The sequence below is a fragment of the Rhinoderma darwinii genome, chromosome 4 (genome assembly GCF_050947455.1).
Source record: "Rhinoderma darwinii isolate aRhiDar2 chromosome 4, aRhiDar2.hap1, whole genome shotgun sequence".
NCBI lineage: Eukaryota > Metazoa > Chordata > Amphibia > Anura > Rhinodermatidae > Rhinoderma > Rhinoderma darwinii.
This window is the reverse complement of record NC_134690.1, coordinates 23,836,557-23,849,215: the sequence shown is the minus strand read 5'-3', so window position 1 is coordinate 23,849,215 and position 12,659 is coordinate 23,836,557. Positions and strand designations below refer to the sequence as shown.

General features: G+C 45.1%; 1 protein-coding gene across 1 annotated transcript in view; it reads right to left on the bottom strand.

Moving 5' to 3' along the window:
• RHAG (Rh associated glycoprotein) overlaps positions 1-12,659 on the bottom strand; it is a 55,798-nt gene that overhangs the window by 4,736 nt on the left and 38,403 nt on the right. The window lies entirely within an intron of this gene.

Genomic DNA, 12,659 nt, shown 5'->3' with positions numbered 1-12,659 from the left:
CTGATTTTATGAATAATTGGTTAATTAATTGATTTTATGGGGTATATTTGCTTTTATTTTATTTGTCATCACTCCTCCTGAGTATATCACCTACAACTCTCTATTAAAACGGTTATTTCCCATTGTATAATAGGAATGAAAACAGCAGCAGAGCAGGAGTGTGCTGATCTTGTGGGAGGCAGTGATAATTTTGCAAATGTGGCTGTGTAATTCAAGACATGGCTTCATGTAATTGGGGCAATGGGTTGGTTTAGAATATGCTGTAGCCATTAAGACACTAGATTCATTGTAGCAGCGGGAGATGAGTGAACCGATCTTGTGGGAGGCAGTGACCTTAGTGACTTTTTCAGTGAGGACAGGGCTGTAGACAAAGCTCATCATGGATCATGCATTTTCTTCTCTTTAGAATGGATGTTAGGGTAATATAACCATCTTTGAGTGTGTATATATATATGTGTGTGTGTGTATATATATATATACACACACACACACACACACACACACACACACACACACACACACACACACACACACACGTCCTTCTCAATGAATTCGAATATTTATTTATTTATTTCTTTCAGTAATTATAGATTCATAACACACAGAGGGATTTATTTCCAGCATTTTTTCTTGTAATGTTGATGATTATGGTAGCAGTTAATGAAAACCCAAAATTTAGTGTTTCAGAAAATTAGATTATATAAGCCCAGTGTCAAAAATTATTTTTAATGCCGAAATGTTGGCCTACAGAAAAGTTTGTACAGTACCTGTACTCAATACTTGGTTGGGACTCCTTTTGCATGAATTACTGCATCAATGCGGCGTGGCATGGAGGCGATCAGCCTGTGGCACTGCTGAGGTGTTATCAATGCAGCGTGGCATGGAGGCGATCAGCCTGTGGCCCTGCTGAGGTGTTATCAATGCGGCGTGGCATGGAGGCGATCAGCCTGTGGCCCTGCTGAGGTGTTATAAATGCAGCGTGGCATGGAGGCGATCAGCCTGTGGCCCTGCTGAGGTGTTATCAATGCAGCGTGGCATGGAGGCGATCAGCCTGTGGCACTGCTGGAAATAGATCACTGTGTATAATGCAGAGGCGTAGCTAGGTTCTCCTGCACCCGGGGCAAAGATTCAGATTGGCGACCCCCCCTCGAACTTATTTCCCAACATTTCCTTTCCCCTCGCCATGTTTTCTTTCCCTACCAATCAATGAGGTGTAATTTTTTTTCACAATTTTTTTAATGTAACGCGAGTATAAAAGCATTTCTACATTTTACAAGCAATCTAGTTCTATAATGTAATTAACATAAAATTAAAGAAAATAAAGAAAATAAATTAAAGAGGCCACACACAGCACCCTTGTAGATAGCGCACACACAGCCCCCCTGTAGATAGCTACACACAGCCCCCCTTGTAGATTGTGCCACACACAGCCCGCTGACCCTTTGTAAATAGCGCCACACTCCCCCCCCTTGTAAATAGTGCCACATTCCCCCCTTGTAAATAGCGCCACACTCCCCCCTTGTAAATAGTGCCACATTCCCCCCCTTGTAAATAGTGCCACATTCCCCCCCTTGTAAATAGTGCCACATTCCCCCCCTTGTAAATAGTGCCACACTCCCCCCCTTGTAAATAGCGCCACACTCCCCCCCTTGTAAATAATGCCACACTCCCACCCCCTTGTACTTAGCGCCACACTGTGAACAGACCGGTGAGCGGTAGCCTACCGCTACCACTCTCCGCTCTGCCTGGTGTGACTTACCGGAGAAGCCGAGGTGGTCATGCGGCGCAGGCAGCGGCGGAGTTCCTTCTGACTAGGGTTGGTGACAGCCAGGGCCGGCCTTAGGTTGGATGGCGCCCTGTGCGGGACTCTATTGCCGCCCCCTACACAAACCAAAAATTAACCACATATATGGACACGCTGGAACATATATACTGTACATACATAAAGACAGATATTTAGACATACAGGCAAATATACATACACACATCTGTTATATATACATACAGGTAAATATATAGACGTACAGACAAATATACGCACACACACCGGCAGATAAATACACATACCGGAACATATACAAATGCATAAAAGGCACATATATACAAGCACAAAGACACATTCACAAATAGACCCATATATACCCACACAGGCACATATGTACACAGCACAGATAATGTAGTAGATGTTACCTGCAGTCCTATGTAACAACACAGATAACACAGTGATAACTCTGAGTACAGATAATGTAGATGTCACCTGCAGTCCTCTGTAACACCACAGATAACACAGTGATAGCGGAGTACAGATAATGTAATGGATGTAAGAGACAAACACATGCAGAGCACGGGAGTGGACCTGTCCCCTGACCTGAGTCTCATCTGACCTCATGTCACTGATGTGAGGTCAGGTGATTGGACTGGTCCACTCCCTGGCCGTCACAGACCCCAGTCAGAACGCTATAATTTCCTGGCTCTTCCTAAGCTGCTGCAGGTGTCCAACATACGGGGTGCCTATCAGCAGCGATCAGCTGCTCTTCGGCGCCCCCCTTTCCCTACCACCGGGTTGCGCCCGGGGCACATGCCCCACCTGCCCCCCCTAGCTACGCCCCTGTATAATGTATCTATATAATATATGAATTTCACTTTTTGAATTGAAATACTGAAATAAATTAACTTTTTGATAATATTCTAATTAATTGAGAAGGACCTCATATATATATATATATATATACATATACATACATACATACACACACACACACATACAGTTGAGTCACATTATTATGAGCACCAGCTAATATCCAGAGTAACCGCCATTTGCAGACTGGCAAATTAGGTGGCCAGGGAAGTACTTGGAGGTCTTGGTCGTGCTCTTCCAACCACTGTCGGCCATTTCTAGCCGTGTGACATGTCGCATGTCTTGCTGGAAGATTCCATCTGCCCCAGAGAAGACAAACAGCATGTATGGGGGGACATGATCTGCAACAATGGATTCATACCCAAATCGGTTGATAGCGCCTTCCACTTGGAGGAGTGTGCCCAGAGAATGGTATGAAAACATTCCCCAGACTATAACGCTGCCGCCACCAGCTTGTGCTCTTCCAGCAATGGTTGCAGGGTGTTTGATCTCTGATGTTTCTCGCCTGACACACCAACGTCCATCTGTTCGATGAAGCGAAAAACATGACTCATCGGAGAAGACAACCCTTTGCCAATCATCGGTGGTCCAATTCCAATACTGCCGAGCAAATGAAAGCCTTTTTTTCGGATGCACCTTTGTTAGCATAGGAGCAGTGACCCCCCCGTCTGCTTCAGAGCCCCATACGCAGTCGGGTTCGCTGAACTGTTGTTTTAGACACGTCTGGTAGCCCCTGGTTTATTTTCATGGTGAGCTGCTCCACTGTAGCGTGTCTTTGGGGCCCCGCACACCTTCGTAACCGACGTTCACCTCTCACATCAATGGCACGTGGTGCTCTGCAGTTTCCATGTCTGATATTCCCAATGGTGCAATTTGTCCACTCATGGTACACTTTCACCACAGCAACACACGAACAGTTCACAAACTGCGCTACCGCCACCCTGGGCCCGAAAGCCAATAATCAACTCGGATAATTGCCCCTTTTACCCATGACAACAACGAGTGATGTGTGTTCAGACTGCTCATCGCACCCCTTATATACCCACCAAGCGAGCTCACGACTCGTCACTTCCTTCATGGGCTACGCGCTACCGATGTCGAAGTACGAGGTGGTCATAATAATGTGACACGACTGTGTATATAAATACAGTATATTTGTAAAAATGGAGCAAAGCAAGGTCAAGGTGAAAACTTTTACTGGCTCTCGGAAATGTTAACTTTGGGAGCCTTAGGTCCTCTTTGCCAGAGATCTCATGATATATTAACAGAATGTCTTCACTGGATGACTGTATAAATCTCAACTTTGATTAATAATTAATAAAATGTCATAACTCTGGCGGTGATTTATAGAGCTGGGAAAAGACTGCGGGTGAAATGCTAATTTTGGCTAATGGAGACAAGTCTTGGATTCTGACCGATTATGGAACTAAGATAGTCCTACCTGTGACTTCCTATCTATGTGCCCAGCTCATCTAAACATGAGCTCACACTGCGATTTGCTGCGTTATGTGTTTTTCATGGCTTTTTTTAAAAGACGTTTTTATTCATGTTTTTGTGGTGCATTTTTTTGTGTGCAGTCAAATGTTATTTTAAGGTCCACAGTAAAATATAAAAAGCACTACATACACTGCGTTATTGCTTGTGCCATTTTTGTTGCATTTTTGTCGTCAATGGCGTCTTTTTCCAAATGCAGCATGCAAACCTAAATTAGACAACCCCTTTAATTCTTAAGCTCTATTCACGCGACAGGGTCCGGGCGTCGGCCGAAAAAACGGCTGTTTTGGTCCATTTTTCTTGGCCGTTTTGCATCCGTTCTATTTCTATTCCGGGCCGTGTTTCCGTTTTTAACGGCCGATTGTGACTTGTTTTGCATCCGTTTTTCACTGTGCGCTTTAAAATTGGATGAATTTCATTTGTTAATTTTTTTTGTTCCCAACCTACTAAAAACATCCATGGAAAGATCACATGATTGCCGGGCACCATTTTCTCTTGCTTTCAGAGCATAGAGAGCTTGGTCTGATCCCTCAGCTTCTTTGCATTGGTTTTTGGCTTTTTCTCTGCTATTTTTTGACTTACTACTACCATGTCCTCATATTGAACTGTGTGCTGCAGCTTTGGCTGATTTATCGGCAATTCGGACAGCAATCGCAGATGTTCCCGCCCTCTGTAGATAGTGCCACAGTTCCCCTGTGCTGTGTGGAGGAGAGCGCGAGCGGCAGAAAACACAGCCGTCACTCAGATCACATCCAAGTGATCGATGTAGTTTACACGGCCACATAGAGTTCTATGGGAGTGTTGTGGCCATGAGAACGGCCCAAAATAGGGCTTGTTCCAAAAAATCAGCCGTGTGAATAGCCCCATTTGGGGTAAATTGTTTTTATTACAGCCGTGTGACGGCCATTAAAAAACAACTGTCACCCGACCGAGAAACCCTGTCGTGTGAATAGGGCCTTAGTAATGTTAGATTTCCTACAGTCGTTCAGAGAATTATTTAGCGAGGTGTCAAACATTACGAGAAAATCTAACATATTCTAAACTCTTCAGTTAGTCAGTAACAACTTTCAATTGTTCCTTTTGACTTTAGATTTTTTTTTAGCAAAAACAAAACAATTCATCCTTATTAGATTTTAACTAAATTCTGCCCGGATTAAGAAGATTAAAGAGAACCTTTCACCTGCCCATAGATGTGCAGCATGTAGTAGGCCGTGCTGCACAAACCTTGTCTCACTTAAAATAAAATAAAAATCTAGCCTCCTCCGTTATTTCGATATCGGTGCCGTTATATTTGGCGCCCAATATGTAAATAACCCCCTGAACTGTCAATGCGTCGTGTAAATGGCAAGGGGGCATGTTACTTATCGCTGTGACACTGTCCAATCAGCTACGGACAGTGCCACAGCGGCTTCCTTTACTGCTTTTTTCTTTATTTACCCGCAGCAGACATTCAGGCCGAAAAACTGCACAACAATTTGGTGCGGTTTTTGGGAGGGAATTCCTTGCAGCATCCAGTGCGGATACTCTGTGTACTTTTATGCAGCGTATCCGCTCTGTTTGAACATACCATTATGCCTCATACACACGACCGCGTGTGCCGTTCGAGTCCCATCAGTGAACCGAGGAAAGATACGACATGTTCTATCTTTCCTCGGATGGGAGACTAAAGTGAATGGGTCCATGAAGACTATAGGGTCGCACTCGGATGACGTCAAAAACGGCCCGAGTGGCACAATGGTCGTGTGCATGAGGCATTAAAACAAATTCTTTATTTATTTAAGACTTGACAATCCCTTGGTTGAATCTGACCCTCACAGGCATTGGACATGGTAGACTCTGTACTATGAGCTTGGTCGACCAAGCTCACAGTACAGAGTCTATAATGTCCAATGCCTGTGAGGGTCAGAACCGACCAAGCGATTGGTCTTAAAGGGAAGGTGTCATGAAATTTTTTTATTTTTTTTATATATATATAATATTGCTTTTAGTATGATAAAAAAAAAATCATTATTTATTTGTGTTCGTGTGTTCTACTTTTTACTTTCTTTTACTTCTCTATGGGGGCTGCCATTTTTTTTTCATCTCTGTATGTGTCGATTAACGACACATACAGAGATGGAACACGGCACATACATCCCCATAGAGAATGGGAACGGGAGCCGTTCCATTCACTGCAGCGTACGCCGTCTGTGTGGGAACGGCGCATGCGCCGCACCCACACCAAAACGAAGATAGTTAGCAGAACGAAATCCGGCGCCATTTTCATGTGGACCGGAAGCCGCTGCCGGACAGTAAGATGACGACTTCTGTCCGTGGCTTCCGGCCATATGCGAAGGCGCAAGAAATAGGAGCGGAGGCGGCAGCGGTGGCAGGAGCAGGTAAGTTATGTTTGTGTATGTGATGTGTGTATTATGTTTGTGTTATACTGTCTGCTTAGCACTGTATCTAATCCTCCTACACTGTGCAGTCGCTCAGAAAATGGCGGCACACAGTGTAGGAGGTTTGAAGATTCAACCCCCTCCTCCAGGCACTAGCCAGAATAAGGGAGGGGGGATTGTGTGAGGACACTAGAGCGAGTGTGTCTACCCCAAATTTGCAGCATAAAGCAATGAGGTTGCTTTACCACATTGACCATGCTGCAATTTTGGGAAGTGCTCCCTCTAGTGCCCAGCACATGGAAATGTTATAAATTAGGAAAAATTATAAATTAGATTTAATTAAAACAATGTGTAATCACTCAAATAATAATTGTGCAAGTAAAAAAATAAATAATAATTTCTAGCGACACATTCCCTGCCGTTCAGCAGCCATAACTTCTTTTTAGTTTTTCATTGACGTGGCTGTATGGGGCCTTGTTTTATGTGGGATAAATTGTATTTTGTTTTTGTGTGGTTTGGTAGTAGAAAAAATTCATTGTGTAAGTTGTATCATTTATTTTTTCAGCGTGAATATAGGATAAAGCGATTCTCTGAATTGTTTTTTTTGTTTATTTTTTTTATGCCATTCACGTTTCACGCTAAATAACCTGTTAAAATAATTCTTCAGATTATTAAAGTGTACTTAAACGTTCGACAAACTTCTGACATGTCATAGTGGCATCTCAGAAGTTTGGATTGGTGGGGGTCCGAGCACTGAAACCCCCAACAATCTCTAGAATGAAGCTGCTGAAGCGCTCGTGTGAAGGCTCAGCTGCTTCGTGTCTGTTGGGCTTTTTCTGGACAGCCGATGTATCGGAGTGCGGACTCATAGGCTTTCTATTGAGTCCGTACATGATACATTTGTTTCCACAAAAAGCCGAACAGACACAAAGTAGCTGAGCGCTCACACGAACGCTTCAGCTGCTTCGTTCTAGCGATTAGAGGGGGTCTCAGTGCTCGGACCCCCACGAATCCAAACTTCTGACATGTCACTATGACATGTCAGAAGTTTTCCGAACGTTTAGCTAGACTTTAAAGTTGTGTAGATACCTAATATGTGTAGGTTTTTTGTTTATATCTTATGTATGGGCAATAAGATTTATTATATTCAAAATAATGACTTATTTTGGGGGAACTTTTTTTTTTTGTTACATAAATAACTTATTTACACATTTATATTTTACTTAGAATGTGTTAGCATACTCTTGTATGCTAATACATTACATTGTGTCACTATAAAAGTGTGCCCTAGCAGCAGGCAAACTGAACAGACAGCCCTGGGGTCCTTTCTAGGTTCCCAGGTCTGACTACAGAAAGAATACCTGGGTTTCCAGTGACACAATCAAAACGGGAAATCCCTTTGACCATGCCGCCGTCACGGATTGCAGCGATCAAAGGGTTAAACAGCTGGGGTCGGAATGTTTCCGGTGCTGTTAGTTCAGGAGCTGATACTTACAGCTCCTGCTTACAGGATGAGCGCTCATAAGCCTCTTCTACAGCAACTCCAAAAGACATCGCTGTAAACGAAGCCCCTACACCGCCCATCGTCAAAAGATCAAAGGCGTTAAAGGGTACCTGTCACCAGCATTCTTCTATTAAACAAGCAATACTTGGTGGAAGTGGGTGAAAAATCATCCACATTCAATTATTTAACCTATAATTATCTTCTAAGTCGGCTCAGTACCTTTAGTACTCAGTTTTTTAGTGTTCCTGTGCCGTATGCGAATGAGCATAAAAGAGTCATATCTTCATTCCTCAAGCCTTTCAGAGTTAACCCCGCCTCCTTACTTTTGAGTGACCGCTCCTCGCCTCCCCCCAACACACATGAAATCCAGCGCTTGCACATCGATGTCCTTTTCTGGTGCATGCGCACAACGGGACACCATAGCGGTACATGCACAGAAACTAGATTTATGGCCCAAACGAAGCAGGGAAGGGTATCAGACCATACATGACGGGTGCATGCGTGCTATTGGAGACGAAATTTCGGCATGCAGGGCGGTGGCCGGGCATAAGAAGAGGAATGAACGAGACTGCCTGATTATTACCATAAAAGGTGTGAAATGTTTGCAGTTCGTTATTTACGGACGGAGGTGACGTTTAGGAGAGGGGATAACGACAATGAACTTTTGACAGCAGCGGCCAGCGACGGGTGAGTAGAATTTAATAGGTGAAATGCTGGTAACAGGTTCCCTTTAAGCGGTTAATCGTCTTAACAGAATTTAGGTAGCTTAAGGGTCAGTTCATACAAAGTGTAAATACTGCAGATTTTCTGCAACGGAATTAGTTGCGGAAAATCTGCAGCAAATACAGTAGCAGCAAAGTGGATGAGATAAAACAAATCTCATCCACACACTGCGTAAACACTGAACGGAAAAAAACACTCAGAAATTGACCTGCGTGCAGAATTTTATTCTGCAGCATGTCAATTGTATTTGCGTAAACGCTGCTTATTTATTGCAGGTAAAACAAATATCAGTTGAGTTTTTTTTGCGGTGGGTTCGCAGCGATTTTTATGTATGTACAGTATATATGTTCCAGTAGGTGAGCGTTATATATATATATATATATATATATATATGTGTGTGGTTAATTTTTGGTTTGTGTAGGGGGCGGCAACAGAGTCCCGCACGGGGCGCCATCCAAACTAAGGCCAGCCCTGGTGACCGCTGCTACAGCCTGTGATTGGCTGCAGCAGTCACATGGGATGAGACATCATCCAGGAGGAAGGAACATAGACTTCTGGGTTAGTATAAAAAAATATTTTATTTCCAAATTGCATCTTTTGCGGCGTAATCGCTGCGAACCAGCCGCAAAAAAACGCAATTCAGAAAAGAAAATATTTTTTTTATACTCACCCAAAAGTCTGTGTTCCTTCCTCAAGGCTGGCCTCCTGGATGAAGTCTCATCCCATGTGACCGCTGCAGCCAATCACAGGCTGTAGCAGCGGTCAGCAGGGCCGGCCTTAGTTTGGATGGCGCCCTGTGCGGGACTCTGTTGCCGCCCCTTACACAAACCAAAAATTAACCACATATACACACACACACACACGAACATATAAACTGTACTTACATAAAGACAGATATTTAGACATACAGGCAAATATACATACACACATCTGGAATATATACATGCAGGTAAATATATAGACAGACACATATACACACACCGGCAAATAAATACACAGACAGGAACATATACACAAAAAGCACTGTGACAACCTGGGAAACAACTTAGCTCACAGGATCACCATGTCCAGGGTGAGATGGTTGGCTCACAAAGAAGGTTCACTCCAACACGTTGGATAAGGGTTTAAACCAGCTGCAGCCAGCTTTGACATCAACACAGCAAGCATTTTTCACACAAAACCATCCAAAATAAACCGTAGGCCGTCCAGCCTCTAACTAATGCATCACTAAGAGACCCTGAGCCTTGTGCCCAGTACCACAAACCATACACAGCTTTACCATACGCGGTGGTGATTTTCACAGTCTAGCATGTCTGTTTTCCCCTGACTGGGGGCCCTGTGTGAATAGCATACACCGGATTTAAAGAGCCATCTCAGGTGTAGCCTAGGCTCATCAGACAGCCGCCCTTCTCCTTCACACTCCAGCAAACCAGGCCCTATTCCTGGTTTTACATTCAAGCAATAGCAGAGAAAACCTTCTCTGCTGTACATGTTCCCTGGTTGCCTGAAACCTGACAGTTTCTGCCAAAAACCTGCACTGTCCAGTAGCTGCACTGCTACAATATATATATATATACAAGCACATTCACAAACAGACCCATATATACCCACACAGGCACATATATATATATACAGGGCCGCCATCAGGGGGGTATTAGGTGTACTGATGTGAGGGGCCCGGCCAAACCTAATTGAAAGGGGGGCCCGGCAACTGCCGCGACTTGACTTTGGTAGAAAAAAACGGGCCCCTGCAATGGGGCCCATTTTTTTCACCAAAAGAATGTCGTGAGCTGCGGGCCCCCCTCTCATCATGGGGGCCGTCAAACACCGCCCGCACGCGCGACTGATCGCGCGCACCCGCAAACTCCCACGCGTGCGCACTCGCGAGCTTCTGCGAGACCGCAACCCGCGAACGACCGCAGTCGCGAACGCCCGCACGCAAAAGCGAAAGCACGGAAGCGCACACCCGCGATAGCCTGGGCGCTCGCAACAGCGGCAGCACGCGCGCACCTGCGATTGCACACTCGCGCGCAACCGCGAACGAAGCGCGCGCAGCCGCGGACACAACTTACCTGGAGCCTGGCTGGAGGTGAAGGACTGGACGTCTGGACTGAAGACATCGCCTGACGAGGACTGGAGTGGGAGCAGCTCTTCTGACACAGTGAGTAAAGTGTCTCAAAGTGCTGTTTAAGTATGGCCCTGTTCACACAGACCATTTTGCAGGCAGAAAAAAAATCTGACTCAAAATTCCTTAAAGAATTTTGAGGCAGATTTTGACCTGCCCACACTATCTTGCCGCGTTATTTTGCTGCGTTTTTTGCCCTCGGCGATTGAAGACAGCAGACAAAAAACGCAGGGAAAAATGAATTTTCTGCCTCCCATTGATGTCGATGGGAGGTCAGAGGCGGAACAGTGGCAAGAAAGGACGTGCTGCTTTTTCTTTTTTCCGCGACTGGCTCCCATTGATTTCAGATTAAATCTGGGAGGCGGTTTTGGAAGTTGTTTGGCGCTGATTCTGACGCAGTGTCCGAGTCAATATCAAGGCCCAAAAACTCTGTGAACTGGGCCTTATTGTTAGGGCTTATTCAGACGAACGTGTAATACGTCCGTGCAACGTGTGTGATATTCACGCCCCTCGCACGGACCTATGTTACTCTATGGGGTCGTGCAGACTGTCAGTGATTTCCACGCGACGTGTGTCCGTGTGTCCGCTGCGTAAAACTCACGACATGTCCTATATTTGTGCAGTGTTCGCGCATCACGCACCCATTGAAGTCAATGGGTGGGTGAAAATCACGCCCAGCACTTCCGCAGCAGTATAAACTATGAATGAAAACAGAAAAGCACCACGTGCTACAAACATACAAACAGAGTGTCATAATGATGGCGGCTGCGCGAAACTCAGGCAGCCGCGCATCATACACTGCTGACACACGGAGCGGTTATGGACCTTTTGCATGCTCAAAATGCCACGTTTTTTGTGCGCGCAAAAAGCACACACTTGTGTAAATCCGGCCTTAGGGTAGGAACACACTAGGCATGAACGCTGCGGATTTTATGCAACATTTTATTGCGGAAAATCCGCAGCGTATTACAGTCGCAGCAGAGTGGATGAGATTTAAACAAATCTCATTCACACACTGCAAAAAAAATGGACCTGCAGTGAGGCATTTTAAGCCGCAGTCAATGTATTCTGTGGGATCGCTGCTCCTCTGTTGCAGAAATGCTGCGGTTATGCCGCAAAAATCACAAATGAGAAAAAAAAAAGTACTTTTTTAAATTCCAGGAGCGACATCATAAGCGACACACTAGGCGGATACGCTGAGTAAAACTACACATCTTATCCGCCCCGGTAGCCGCAGGGAATTCCGACAGCAAAACCGCACCAAATAGTGGCGCAGGTTTGGTGAGGCATGTCCGCTGCGGGAATCCTGCAGGGAAAAAAAAGTTTAGACTTCCCCCGGCCGTAGTCCTGGTGACGCATCTCTCTCTTCTGAACGTAGCCCCGCCTCCTGGGATGACGCTGTAGACCATGTGACCGCTGCAGCAGTCACATGGGATGAAGCGTCATGACAGGAGGCCGAGCCGCGCTAAGAATAGAGGATCGCGTCACCAGGACTACGGCCGGGGCAAGTCTAAACTTTTTTATCAATTTAAAAAAGTGCCTTTTTTTTTTCTCATTTGTGATTTTTGCGGCAGAACCGCAGCATTTCCGCAACACAGGAGCGGCGATTCCACAGAATACATTGACATGCTGCGGCTTAAAAAGCCACAACTTCAGGTTACTTTTTTTTGTAGCGTGTGAATGAGATTTGTTGAAATCTCATCCACTCTGCTGCGACTGTAATACGCTGCGGATTCTCCACAATAAAATGTGTTGCATAAAATCCGCAGTGTTCATGCCTAGTGTGTTCCTACCCTA